At 42.9% G+C, this 14015-nt stretch overlaps 1 protein-coding gene and 1 long non-coding RNA gene across 10 annotated transcripts in view; one reads left to right on the forward strand and one right to left on the reverse strand.

Moving 5' to 3' along the window:
- LOC122429686 (BOLA class I histocompatibility antigen, alpha chain BL3-7-like) overlaps window positions 1-14015 on the reverse strand; it is a 199148-nt gene that overhangs the window by 160274 nt on the left and 24859 nt on the right. The window lies entirely within an intron of this gene.
- LOC122429694 lies at window positions 8215-13562 on the forward strand. Its single transcript, XR_006266110.1, has 3 exons — window positions 8215-8228; window positions 12573-12680; window positions 13535-13562. It is a non-coding gene; the product is annotated as an uncharacterized LOC122429694 (long non-coding RNA).

The raw sequence follows: 14015 nt of genomic DNA on the forward strand, positions 1-14015 counted from the left end.
CCCCAAACTTAAATGAGGGCCCTGCCCCTGCGGTCCTCTAGGAGAGAACTCAATCCCTAGAAAGTGATGCCAGAGAATGCCCTCAGTCTGGGAAGGGAGGTGGGGGGACAGGTGTTTCCCCTTTGGAACTGGGGACAGTTTGTACCTGAAGGCACCAGACCCACTCAAACCTAGTTCGATTTTGTTACACACCAGCTTAATATATATTCATATCCCAGACAGAAATCTGACATAGTGTCTAAGAAAAATATTATTGGCCCTTTCATCTCACATGGAGAAGGTGAAGGCACCCTACTCCAGTACTCTTGCCTGGAAAATTCCATGGATGGAGGAGCCTGGTAGCCTGCAGTCCATGCGGTCACAAAGAGTTGGACATGACTGAGCGACTTCATTTTCACTTTTCACTTTCATGCATTGGAGAAGGAAATGACAACTCACTCCAGTGTTCTTGCCTGGAGAATCCCAGGGATGGGGGAGCCTGGTGGGCTTCCATCTATGGGGTCACACAGAGTCGGACACGACTGAAGCGACTTAGCAGCAGCAGCACCATCTCACATGCTCTATGCACCTGACTTGAGGCCCACAAATCATGAAGAGCAGTCCATTCCAACAGAACATTCTGTGGTGAAAGAATTGTTCTATGTCTGTGCTGTCCAGTTAGGTAGCCAGTAGCTACATGAGGCTACTTAGCACCTTAAGGTGTCTGTTGTGCTGAGCACATTTATTTATTTTAATTTAAATAGTAATATCTGGCTACTAGCTAGCATATTGGTCAATGCATATCTAGAATGTTGTTAATTAATCTGCTGTCTCTTTTCCCTAAAAGATACTCTGTGACTCATAGGTTGATGCATACTAAAATAATCTTAATATTGAAGTCGTGGATTTGTCTGTTCAGGTCTTAGATATATCTTCAAAATATAGCATGTTCTGAAAGTTTCTTTAATGTGTATTTTAACAGATAGAGTGTTCAGACATTAGCCAAACCATAGTTTATTACCTTAGATCATAAATGTTTAAAACTGTCCATCAATGCTAGTTGTCTGATAATGATAAATGGGTATAATTCTTGATCTCTTGGTGTTTTCCTTAACCTGGTAAACACAAGGACACACAGAAGTTATCAACTGATCACAACAGATATCAATACTTCGTAGGACTTGTACATACTTGTAAAGTTATGAAGCAGAAGATGTAACATTAGAATCCACCACCTTATTACTTTTTACCTACTACTCCTGCTATACTTTCTCTCCAAATTCAATCGGTTCTGTTTCCCTTCACCCTTGGACATGTCTCTCCTAAACAAAAATACACATGAAGTTTTTACTCTTGTGGAATGAAGCATTTTATGACCCAAAGATGAAAAGCCATCAAAACACATAAATCTTCCCTATGTCAAGCAGACACTCACAAGATACAAACATATGCCCCTATTCCAATGGAAAGACACATCAAAATTTTTGGCAAACAGGTAACATGTCTCAATGTTCTTCAGTCAAAGACCACCAGGAGCAAAGCTGTGGGCAACCAGATTGGATTTATGCTGGATGCAGTGAGGGAGATCACACAGCATCAGGGACCATGGTGTCTCTTGTGATGTGACAGAACATATACAGCAGGAGGTCCCCAACCTCGGGCTTGGGCCGGTATCTCCTGTCAGATCAGTGCCAGCATTAGATTAGAAATCAAGTGTACAATAAATGTAATGTGCTTGAATCATACTGAAACTACTCCCCCCCCGCCTGGTTTGTGGATAAATTGTCTTCATGAAATCAATTCCTGGTGCCAAAAATGCTGAGGACTGCTGACATACAGGATGTGGACTTTGGCTGGGTGATTTTGAGGGGCATCTGTGCAAGACTGTACTTCCCTGATAGCTCAATTGGTAAAGAATCCATCTGCAATGCGGGAGAACCTGGTTCAATCCCCGGGTTGGGAAGATACACTGGAGAAGGAATAGGCTACCCATTCCGGTATTCTTGGGCTTCCCTTATTGCTCAGCTGGTAAAGAATCTGCCTGCAATATAGGAGACCTGGGTTTGATCCCTGGGTTGGGAAGATCCTCTGGAGAAGGGAAAGGCTACCCACCCCAGTATTCTGGCCTGGAGAATTCCATGGACCGTGTAGCCCATGGGGTCGCAAAGAGTCGGACTCGACTGAGTGACTTTCACTTTAACTTTCAAATGCAATACTGGCTTACTTTGATTGGGTGTTGTTAGGAAGAGGGGGCATGTCTATGACTGGGCATCTCAGTGAGTCTTCCCTGTAGGGAGGGCAGACTATATCGAGGATACAGATGTGATTGCAAAGAAGCAGTGGTTACTGGTATTAACACAGGGAGAGGTTTGGTACATGGTAAGGGGCACAGTGCCACTTCTTTGGTCTGTGCTTAGAATGATGTCATGGTCTTGTTTTGTCTCACTGTGTCCTGCACTCAGATGTCCTTGTCTGATGTTGGTCTTCTGTGAGACGACCTATGTCCAACAAGAGAATAACACAGCCGTGTGGTGAGCACCAGCCCAGTTAGAGGATCAGAATGTACGTCCTAGTGTCTGAGCTGAAGGTGACCTGTCAAGTGTTTACTAATGTAAGGGATTTTTAATCCCCCATAATTTTTGAAAGCATTATTTACCAGCACACAAGAGAATTGAAAAGATTCTTAAGAATATACAAAAATAAATAATTCATGTTCTTCCCTTCATTTCCCACTCACGTCCTCTACTCAGAAATGGTTGCAGTTAGATATTTCTCATTTTTTCTTCCCAGAAAAATCTAATTGTTCATTAATGAATATTGTTATATCAGTAAAAGAGCTGAGGCCACAGCCTGGGAGAAAAGACTGCAAATTCACATATCTGATAAAAAGCTTGTTTTACAATACACACAGAACTCTTAATCTCAACAAACAACAACCAGTAACCTTTTAAAAATAAAGTCTGAACAGACACCTCTTCAGAATGACATAACAATGGAAATGCATATGAAAAGATGTTAAACATCTTATGTTTTTAGGAAATGTAAATTAAAAAATGACAGTAATGTATCATCACACATAATAGAATGTCTAGAATCTAAGAACAGGTGATGCCAAGTGCTGACCAGGACGTGCTGCTGCAGAAACCCTTGCTCACTGGGGCAGGAATAGGAAGCAGCGCAGCTGCTAGAAGCGAGTCAGCAGTTTCTGCTGAAGCTACTCAGAGACTCTCCATCCAGTCTATTCATCAATCTAGTACTTGTTCAACTCATTTGAAAACTTATTTTTGCACAACCCTCTGCAAAACTTGTTGATATAACACCCCTTAAGTGTGGGCTGTGCATGGTGACTTCCTTGTAAAAACTATAGTGTGGAAAGTGGGGAAGTAAAAATAGAAGTTCACAAGGAGAAACCTGGGAAATGCTACCGTAACTAGGTGATGAGGTGAACTTATTAGTGATATCCAAGTGGATAGCGTATACCCTTGGTGACTGGGGAATGTCACTCATCTGTGGTCCTCTTCCCCAAGACCCTTTGCCTCAGTCAAATCGAAAGATGTTCTACTATGTCTCTGAGCAGTACTCCCCAAAACATCAAAGTCATCAAAAACAAGAGAAGTCTGTGTGACTGTCACAGCCAGAGGACCTTGAAGGAGACATGATTCTCAGACTTAATATGTGTCTTTGATAGGATCCTGGGTCAGGTTAAAGGAAAACTAATTAAGTTCAAATAAATTCTGGAGTTTAGTAACACTGTATCAATATTGGTCATTAGCTGTAACAAATGTATGATGGTGGTATAAGATGTTCCCATAGAGACACTGAGTGTGGGATATATAGTAACTCTCTGCTAACTTTGCTACTTTTTTGTGAATCACAAACTATACTAAAATTAAAACACATTTTAATATCAACCAGAAACAAACAGGGAGCGAAGAATCAATTACTGATTTGAGATTTCCAGGGTCTTTCATCAATGAGCTGCAGAGAGGAGACATGGAGACAAAAGATGGAAACCTGAGATACAGGGAGGGCTCCAGGGCTCTCCTCTCCTCCAATCCCTGCCTAAACCCTGAGCCTGATCCCAGAGCTGCTCAGAAAGCACCTTCACCCCCTCATTGGACCAGAGCAACCCTCTCTGTCTGACTCAGACCACAATGCATCCTCTGCCTTCCCTGTGCAGAACTGGAGAGGGAGAGTGGTCGTGCCCCCGTGTGGCCTCAGGGCTGATGCCTGGACACTTGAGCTCCCCTCTGACCTCCTTACCAGACACCTGCCCAGGCTCTCCTTAGGCTCCCAGCAGCGGGTCAGTGCTGTGCACACAAGCTGGTGTCCATCTAGTGTCAAGTTCAAAGTGTGAGTTGTTTTCCAGAATACATGCTGACATGGATGTTTCTCTCTCCACTAAACAACCACGGACTTTGGCCTCAGAGGGGATCAGATATCAAGGCTGTAACACCTGGTTTACAGGTCCAGGGTGGAGCTCACAAACATACAGGGTGTTCTAGTCATCAAGGGATGAGACCTTGAACCCCAAGTCCTTGTCATTTCTTCTAGCCACTGACAAGGTTATAGACTCTTCCTCTAGGGAATCAACTCTGGAACCTCTATTCCTAGGATGGGATGTAAGAGTTGGGGGTGGGGAGGAGGAGGAGGAAGAGGGAAGAAGGAGGAAGAGGAGGAGATCCCCTAGAAATATGGGGAGGCTCCTGGAGAAGCAGGAAACAGTGATATTGTGGGATGGAGGCCACAGGAGTGTAGGGGAGGAGCCAGAGAGGAGAGGAGTTAGGGAGGGTCACTTAGTGGATACGTGTGCAGGGAGGTGGGGTGTATGTGGTGAGAGACACAGGGGCTTCTGGCCTGGGTGCTGGTAGAGGCTATATTTTCCACTTGGATGATAATCACACAGTGTCAGCTCCATATTTTGCTGGGAAATTGTACTTATGTTTTTGGTATTTTTCATTTTTCATTACAGATATGACATGACTCAAATACATGTGGAAGGAGGGAAAAGAGAAAAAGAGAGAGCAGAGGTGATTAAAGGAATTCCTCTCTTCCAGAGAATTACCCCCACCCCAGTCCCCACTCTACATCTCACACACATGATGCTGGGGAAGGGGAGGGAGAGGGACACTTCAGGAAGGCAGAGCCCATTCTCAGCGCACAGTCAGGGGCTACTTAGACATCCTCTCTTTATGAGCTGAGATAGCAGGGACCACTGTGCTGAATACACTCACCCAAGAGCTTGGGAAAAAGACCTGCCTGGCAGCTGGCCATGAAGGTGCTTCCTGGAGATCAAAGGACAGGATGTGAACTGGAGCCTGGAGGCCACAAGGGTGACAAGGAGATCAGTCATGAGTCTGGGCCGTGGGTCCCCCTAACATTCTCCTGAGACATAAAAGCGATATTCCCCCTCCCCAGACCTACAACACCATACCAAGGACACCAATGGTGAACCCTCTTGTCCAAGCATCACCCTCCCAACCCTTTTGAAGCCTTTAGGGTGCCTTCTTCTCCCAGGCCTAAGAGCCCAGGACCCTAGCCTCCTGCCTCTTCAATCCCTTCATGGACCTAGTAGAGACCTGATATCTGGATCCCTCAGGCCTGATCCCTCCACCTCCAAACCATGAAATTAAAAGTTTCTGAGCTCCTTTACAGGAGACAGGGATCAAGACCATCCCCAAGAAAAAGAAATGCAAAAAGGCAAAATGTCTGTCTGAAGAGGCCTTACAAATAGCTGTGAAAAGAAGAGAAGCCAAAAGCAAAGGAGCAAAGGAAAGATATAAGCATCTGAATGCAGAGTTCCAAAGAATAGAAAGGAGAGATAAGAAAGCTTTCCTCAGTGATCAATGCAAAGAAATAGAGGAAAACAATTGTATGGGAAAAGACTAGAGATCTCTTCAAGAAAATTAAAGATACCAAGGGAATATTTCATGCAAAGATGGTCTCAATAAAGGACAGATATGGTAGGGATCTAACAGAAGCAGAAGACATTAAGAAGAGGTGGTAGAATACACAGAAGAACTGTACAAAAAAGATCTTCACGACCCAGATAATCATGATGGTGTGATCACTCACCTAGAGTCAGACATAGTGGAATGTGAAGTCAAGTGGGCCTTAGGAAGCATCACTACGAACAAAGCTAGTGGAGATGATGGAATTCCAGTTGAGCTATTTCAAATCCTAAAAGATGATGCTGTGAAAGCACTGCACTCAATATGCCAGCAAATTTGGAAAACTCAGCAGTGGCCACAGGACTGGGAAAGGTCAGTTTTCATTCCAATCCCTAAGAAAGGCAATGCCAAAGAATGCTCAAATTAATGCACATTTGCATTCATCTGACACGCTAGTAAAGTAATGCTTAAAATTCTCCAAGCCAGGCTTCAGCAATACGTGAACAGTGAACTTCCAGATGTTCAAGCTGGTTTTAGAAAAGGTAGAGGAACCGGAGATCAAACTGCCAACATCTGCTGGATCATTGAAAAAGTAAGACAGTTCCAGAAAAACATCTATTTCTGCTTAATGACTATGCCAAAGTCTTTACTGTGTAGATCACAATAAACAGTGGAAAATTCTGAAAGAGATGCGAATACCAGGCCACCTGACCTGCCTCTTGAGAAACCTGTATGCAGGCCACGAAGCAACAGTTAGAACCGGACATGGAACAACAGAATGGTTCCAAATTGGGAAAGGAGTACATCAAGGCTGTATATTGTCACCCTGCTTATTTAACTTATATGCAGAGTACATCATGAGAAACGCTGCGTTGGAAGAAGCACAAGCTGGAATCAAGGTTCCTGGGAGAAAGATCAATAACCTCAGATATGCAGATGACAACAACCTTTATGGCGGAAAGTGAAGAAGAACTAAAGAGCCTCTTGATGAAAGTGAAAGAGGAGAATGAAAAAGTTGGCTTAAAATTCAACATTCAGAAAACTAAGATTATGGCATCTGGTCCCATCACTTCATGGCAAATAGATGGGGAAACAGTGGAAACAGTGGCAGACTTTATTTTGGAGGGCTCCAAAATCACTGCAGATGGTGATTGCAGCTATGAAATTAAAAGATGCTTGCTCCTTGGAAGGAAAGTTATGACCAACCTAGATAGCATATTAAAAAGCTGAGACGATACTTTGCCAACAAAGGTCCATGTAGTCAAGGCTATGGTTTTTCCAGTAGTCATGTATGGAGGTGAGAGTTGGGCTATAAAGAGAGCTGAGCATCGAAGAAATGATGCTTTTGAACTGTGGTGTTGGAGAAGACTCTTGAGAGTCCCTTGGACTGCAAGGAGATCCAACCACTCCATCCTGAAAGAGATCAGTCCTGGGTGTTCATTGGAAGGACTGATGTTGAAGCTGAGACTCCAATGCTTTGGCCACCTGATGGGAAGAACTGACTCATTTGAAAAGATCTTGATGCTGGGAAAGATTGAGGGCAGGAGGAGAAGGGGACAACAGAGGATGAGATGGTTGGACGGCATCACCGACTCAATGGACATGAGTTTGGATGAACTCCGGAGTTGGTGATGGACAGGGAGGCCTGGTGTGCTGCGGTTCATGGGGTCGCGAAGAGTTGGACATAACTGAGCGACTGAACTGAGCTCCTGTACCCATATCTAATTTCTGGCTCCGAGGATGACCCAGGTTTGGGGTCATGGGTCCCAGAAGGGAGGCTTCCCAGGGCCCCACAGGCTACAGCTGAGCCAGGCCTCCAGCTGCGCAGATTCAGCTGGTTCTGGACGAAAACCTGAAAAAAAAAAAAAAAAAAAAGAACAAATCGCGGCAGGTTTCTTCTTAGCCCAAATAAGTGTAGAGTCTCCGCTGCGTGCGGCGAATTTGCCTTTCCTGAAGGTCCTATGCCGCAGCAGGCAGCCCCCTGCTCCTCCCCCTGCAGAATCCCCCTCTCTCAGATCTTAGTCAGACCCCGGGACCCTAACAGCAGCGGCGTGCTTGAGTTCCTAAAGCCCCTACCATCTGAGCCTGAGAAAATCAATCCGGACTGGTCGGTAGAGACCCTGAAGCCAGGAATGGACTCTGATTGGCTTCTAGAAACTGGATACGCAATGGGAGTGAGAACTGGGATCTCGTCATGAGTATCTAGGCAGAAAGGCCCAACATAGTTTGAGAGGAGAGAAAGTGAACCCACGAGGTTTGACTCCCCCGCCCAGACGTCACCTTCTGGCCTAAGACCCTGAGAACCTTGCTCAGGGACCTGGGACTTTGCTCTGACCCTTCTACTGCCTGGAAGACCCTGTTACACTGTCTCCCTGTGTCCTGGCCCAGGGGCGAGATAAGTCAGAAGTTTACAAACTTTTGGTTTCAGAATCAGTGTATGACTATACGACTTGGGACCTCAAAGGTAGTATCACTTATGTGTGTTATATCTGTGAACACTGGCCATATTAGGAATCAAAACAACAGAAATCTATTGATGCAATTTTAATATTAATAACCCATTACATTAAAAGAAATATTTTATGAAAAAATCTCTATTTTCAAAAATGAAATAGTAGAGTGAATAGTGAAGAATAGTGAGAAGTGAGCCTTCTAGATTTTACATACTTTCAAAAGTTTACATTCCTTTCTTATATGCCTCATTAGAAAACTGAAGTATTTGGATATCTGCTTCTGTTTTTCTTTCTTTCTTTTTTTTTTTTTGATTGAAGTAAATGAAAAAAATCCAGCCTCACACAAATATAGGTAAGGGAAGTATTTTGAATAACATTTTCAGATAATTATGGCTACTCATCTTTGATACAACACTAAAACTACACAAGTGTTAGGTTTCATAAATAATATTTTGCTATGTGGAACTTGAAACTATAACTGAATATTTCCAAATCTGTTGCGTAAGAGTCCATAGGTCTGTTTTGTACATTGAATGAATATTGTATCAATGCATGATTTTTTTTAAAGTAATGCATTGCTTTACCAAGTTGTATAGATTTTAGAGTGTTGACATTTAAGATTATCAAACAATCACATTTGTTAATGTCACCGCAGCTTACACTAGAAAAGTTTGTCAGTACTGGGAAGCTGTCAAGATTAATTTTCTAATGAGAGCTTGCATTTTATCATTGGCAATAAATACTGTAAGTTGATTTCCTGGAAGGGAGAAACTCATGTTCATTATGCCAAATAACTAAATCTACAAAATCATAGTTTTCCTGTTCTTCATTCTTAAAGTGAAAATAGCATTCCATAAAAAAAGAAGCCAAGTCAGCTCAGAAAAACTATTTTCCTTGGGACACAGTACTTTAAAATGGAGCAGAAGTATTTTATGTGTATGTCCCATTTCATCCTATCAGATATTCTCAAATGTGGACTCAAGAATGATGACTGTAGACACAATAATTTTTAATACTACAACCTGGATATTTTTCAGTGAAACTTGCTTTTTTATTCTTCAATTAAATTGTGGTGAGGAATTCATAACTGCTATTGCTGTTTGTTAAAATAGGCTCATTTCTGCTAACTTTTACATCAGTGCAAATGTCAACACGGAGAAAAAGGTAGGGGCTTCCCTGGTGGAACAGTGGTTATGAAATGGCCCTCCGATGCAGGGGACAAGGGTTTGATCCCTGTGGAGGAAGTGAGATCCAATGTCCCAAAGGACAATTAAGCCTTCAAGCTGTAACTGCTGAGCCTAAAGCCCATGCTCTTCAACCAGAATAATCCCTCATGCCTCAGTGAAGACCCAGTGCAGCCAAAATAAGAAATACATATTTAAAAGAAAAAGGTAAATAAATTTTTGGTAATGTCATGAAAATAGTTTTGACCTCATGGATCCCATAGAAGGGTCTCAGAGACTTCAAGGGTTCCACAGACCACTGTTTGAGAACTACTGCTCTTAGTAAAGCAGGGAGACTACAAGTTAGCACCCGCCTCTCTGCCTCCTCTTCGCTTCTAGACTCCCTCTTCCTGAACTGGCCTCCGTGCTTCCCAACCTTTACTTTTTAGGGCTCTGCCTCTTGGTTCTTCTAAAAGAGAACTTGCCCCTAGAAATTTGATGCCAGAGTGTCTCCACCTAGGAAGGGACTTGGGAGACAGGTATTTCCCCTTTGGAACTGGGAATAGTTTGTGCCTGAAGGCACAAGAGAGAAATTTATTCCTGACCCATTTTGGATTTGTTGGTACCAGCTTAATATTTATCCGTTTCCCAGAAATATATCTGATGTAATCTGTATGAGAAATAATATTGGCTCTTTGGTTTTGAATGGGTCTAATTTACTTGAGGCCCACTATCATCATCAATAATAGTGCTACTCAGAGTTCCAGGTCTGCACTTTTCACGCAGTAGGTGCTAGCTCTATGTGGCTATCGAGCACTTGAAATGTGGCTAACATCACTGAGCAGTCAAATTTTATTTAATTAAATTTAAACTTAAATAGCCATATGTGGCTAGTAGCTACTGCATTTGACAGAGCATATCTAAGTGGTTTAGTTTTCATTCCCTCAAGATAGTGTATGACTCATAGATTGAAGTACATTGAAATTATCTTCATATATTTGGTTATGTGGGTCTTAGACATTACTGTAAAATACTGCAGGCCCAAGAAAATTTAATCTGCCTCCAGTGCAGGACACCCGGGTTTGATCCCTAGATCCCCAGGAGAACGGAATGGCTGTCCACCCTCTCCAGTAATCTTGCCTGGAAAATTCCATGGACAGAGGAGTCCGGAGGGCTATAGTCCATGAGGTTGCAAACAGTCAGACCCACTTTCACTTTCACTTTCTTTAACATCATTAACCTGAACTAATTTATCAACTCAGGGTCATCAGTTTTCAAAAACACTCATCATTGGAGCTATTTCTTATCTATATTACGTTGAGACTCTTGATGTCATTTCTGTTAATCTGGTAAACATAAGCAAGCACTTATGTCTTCACTTAGCCACAAGAAAGTATTTATTGAATACCCCATTATAAAATACCCTGTTGGTCCTACATAATTATAAAAATACAAAACAGAAGATGAAAACCTTAGAATTCCCACCACCTTTGAATTCTTTACCTATTATTCCTCCCCATAGTGTGTATAAAGTGATACTTGTCCCCAGCTTCAGTTTTCTGTTTCCTTTTACCCTTGGACCCCACTCTCCTCATCATCTCTACCTAAATGAAAATATACGGAAAGTTTTCACAATTATCAAGTGAAGAATTTTCTAAGCATGACCCAAAGATTTAAGAAAAAAACACGAAGAAGAGATAAAACTTTCTGTGGCAACCACAAGCTCACAAGCATGCAAACATGTGTCCATAATCAAATTTAAAGACACCTAAAAAAATCTGAGTACATCATGAGAAACACTGGGCTGGAAGAAACACAAGCTGGAATCAAGATTTCCAGGAGAAATATCAATAATCTCAGATATGCAGAAGACATCACTCTTCTGGCAGAAAGTGAAGAGGCACTAAAAAGCCTCTTGATGAAAGTGAAAGAGGAGAGTGAAAAAGTTGGCTTAAAGCTCAACATTCAGAAAACTAAGATCATGGCATCTGGTCCCATCATTTCATGTGAAATAGATGGGGAAATAGTGGAAACAGTGTCAGACTATTTTTTGGCCTCCAAAACCACTGCAGATGGTGATTGCAGCCATGAAATTAAAAGACACTTACTCCTTGGAAGGAAAATTATGACCAACCTTAGCATACTAAAAAGCAGAGACATTATTGCCAACAAAGGTCCGTCTGTAGTCAAGGCTATGGTTTTTCCAGTGGTCACGTATGGATGTGCGAGTTGGACTGTGAAGAAAGCTGAGCGCTGAAGAATTGATGCTTTTGAACTGTGGTGTTGGAGAAGACTCTTGAGAGTCCCTTGGACTGCAAGGAGATCTAACCAGTTCATCCTAAAGGAGATCAGTCCTGGGTGTTCATTGGAAGGACTGACGCTGAAGCTGAAACTCCAGTACTTTGGCCACCTCATGCGAAGAGTTGACTCATTGGAAAAGACCCTGATGCTGGGAGGGATTGGGGGCAGGAGGAGAAGGGGATGACAGAGGATGAGATGGCTGGATGGCATCACCGACTCGATGGACATGAGTTTGAGTAAACTCCAGGAGTTGGTTATGGACAGGGAGGCCTGGCGTGCTGTGATTCATGGGGTTGCAAAGAGTCGGACACAACTGAGCGGCTGAATTGAACTGAACTGAAAAAATCTGATAAGACAAAATATTAACATGTGTCGATATTCTTTACCCAAAGACCACCAGGAACACACCTAGTTGAACACATTGAGTTTACTACATGATACAGCCATGTATACTGTGGGGAACCACAGGGCATCTTAGAGTGAGGGTATAAGAAAGAATGTGTTATGTGGGATTTGGGCTTTGGTTGGAGAAAAGAGGGGTTTACTCCAAACTGAGTATTGCCAGGAAGCATGGTCAAGTATATGATTGGGTGTCCCAATCAATCACATCTATAAGGAGGGCAGACTAGAGCAAGGATAAAGGAGCATTTGCAACCATCAGTCGTGTTACCCAGGATAGGGAGATGTTCAGTACTTTCTGACTTGCACAGTGCCCTGTTTCTCTGTGCTTAAATGAAATTATGTATAGTCTTGTCTTGTTTTGTTTCACTTTATTATGATTTCAGTGTATCCTTATTTGATGTTTCTATTTTATAAAAAGATCTATTCCCAAGAGAACAACATGGCCTAGCTGTGAGCAGCAGGCCAGCTTCAAGTAACTCTGAGGTCTAGTTGTGAGTGTCACACCTGTTCCCTGGGGTCAGGAGGCTGATTTTTCTTCCTTAAATTCAATATTTTAAAATTCCTACATCGAGATTGGAAAATAAAGACTATTAGAAGACAATTTTCACCTTTATGCATTGGAGAAGGAAATGGCAACCCACTCCAGTGTTCTTGCCTGGAGAATCCCAGGGATGGGGTCCCACAGAGTCAGACATGACTGAAGTGACTTAGCAGTGGCAGTTAGCAGAAAACAATTTGGAAAAGAAGAAATGTAAATACCAATAAATTAATTATTAATAAATGGGGAAAATGGGAATGTGAAAGGAAAAATGGAAAGAAAATTAAAATCTGTCAGCTTGGCAAAGATGAAAGGAAAATAAAGGCTAGACTTTTAATAGGTCTACTTGGGCAAGTCAAGGTAAGGCAGGGAAAACAGATTAGGATTGGCCGGTGTGAACAAGTATTGGCAGGCTTTGGGTTATAGTAGTGGTCTTTGGTTGTCTGGTGCCTGGCCCTGGGATTATTAAGGCAAAAGAATATTGCCTCTTAGGGTACAAAGGCCAGCTCGGGGAGGGCGGGGCGGAGGGGGATGCGGGGAGAAGGGAGGGGCGTCTGGATTGGTTAGTTTGCATATCAGAGGCTTGCTCCTGGTTGGGCTGTAGTCCTGGGAAAGCTATCTCTCCTGAGAAAGATTATGTTATTGCTTTTTAATTATTAATTAATTTTTATCTTTGATTGCACTGGGTCTTCGCTGTAGGGCATGGGCTTTCTCTACTTGCAGACAGTGGGGCTGGGAGTGGGGGTGGTGGCTCCTTTCTAGTTGCAGCGCACAGGCCTCTCATTGCCACGGCTTCTCTTGTTGCAGAGCACAGGCTCTGGGCCCAGGGGCTTCACATGGGATGGTAGTTGCAGCACATGGGATCAGTTGCTCTGAGGTACTTGGAATCTTCCCCAACCAGGGTAGAAGCTGTGTCCCTGGGTTGAACCTGAATACAAGGGGAGGGGATTCTTATCCACTGTACCACCAGAGAAGCCCTTCAACAAAACATTCTTAAACAACTGAGCTATCAGAGCAAATTTCCCCACATTTTGAACCCAGGAGTTTAGTATGGGAAGTTCTTTGGCAACTAGCATCTGCTCCCATGTCTTGAGAATGCTGAACTACATGCATCTTGATGAGACCACCTCTTATTACAGAAGCTGAAAACACACTTTCCTAACCTTTTTTGTTGCTGGGCACAGGCAGGCATCCTATACTCTGGTGTGCTTATGGCAGATTTGGATTTAGGGGTTAGTTCCATGAAGAACTTGGGCCTGTTCTATCCACTAATTTCCTGAGCCCATTC

This window comes from Cervus canadensis, chromosome 28 (genome assembly GCF_019320065.1).
Source record: "Cervus canadensis isolate Bull #8, Minnesota chromosome 28, ASM1932006v1, whole genome shotgun sequence".
Classification (NCBI taxonomy): domain Eukaryota; kingdom Metazoa; phylum Chordata; class Mammalia; order Artiodactyla; family Cervidae; genus Cervus; species Cervus canadensis.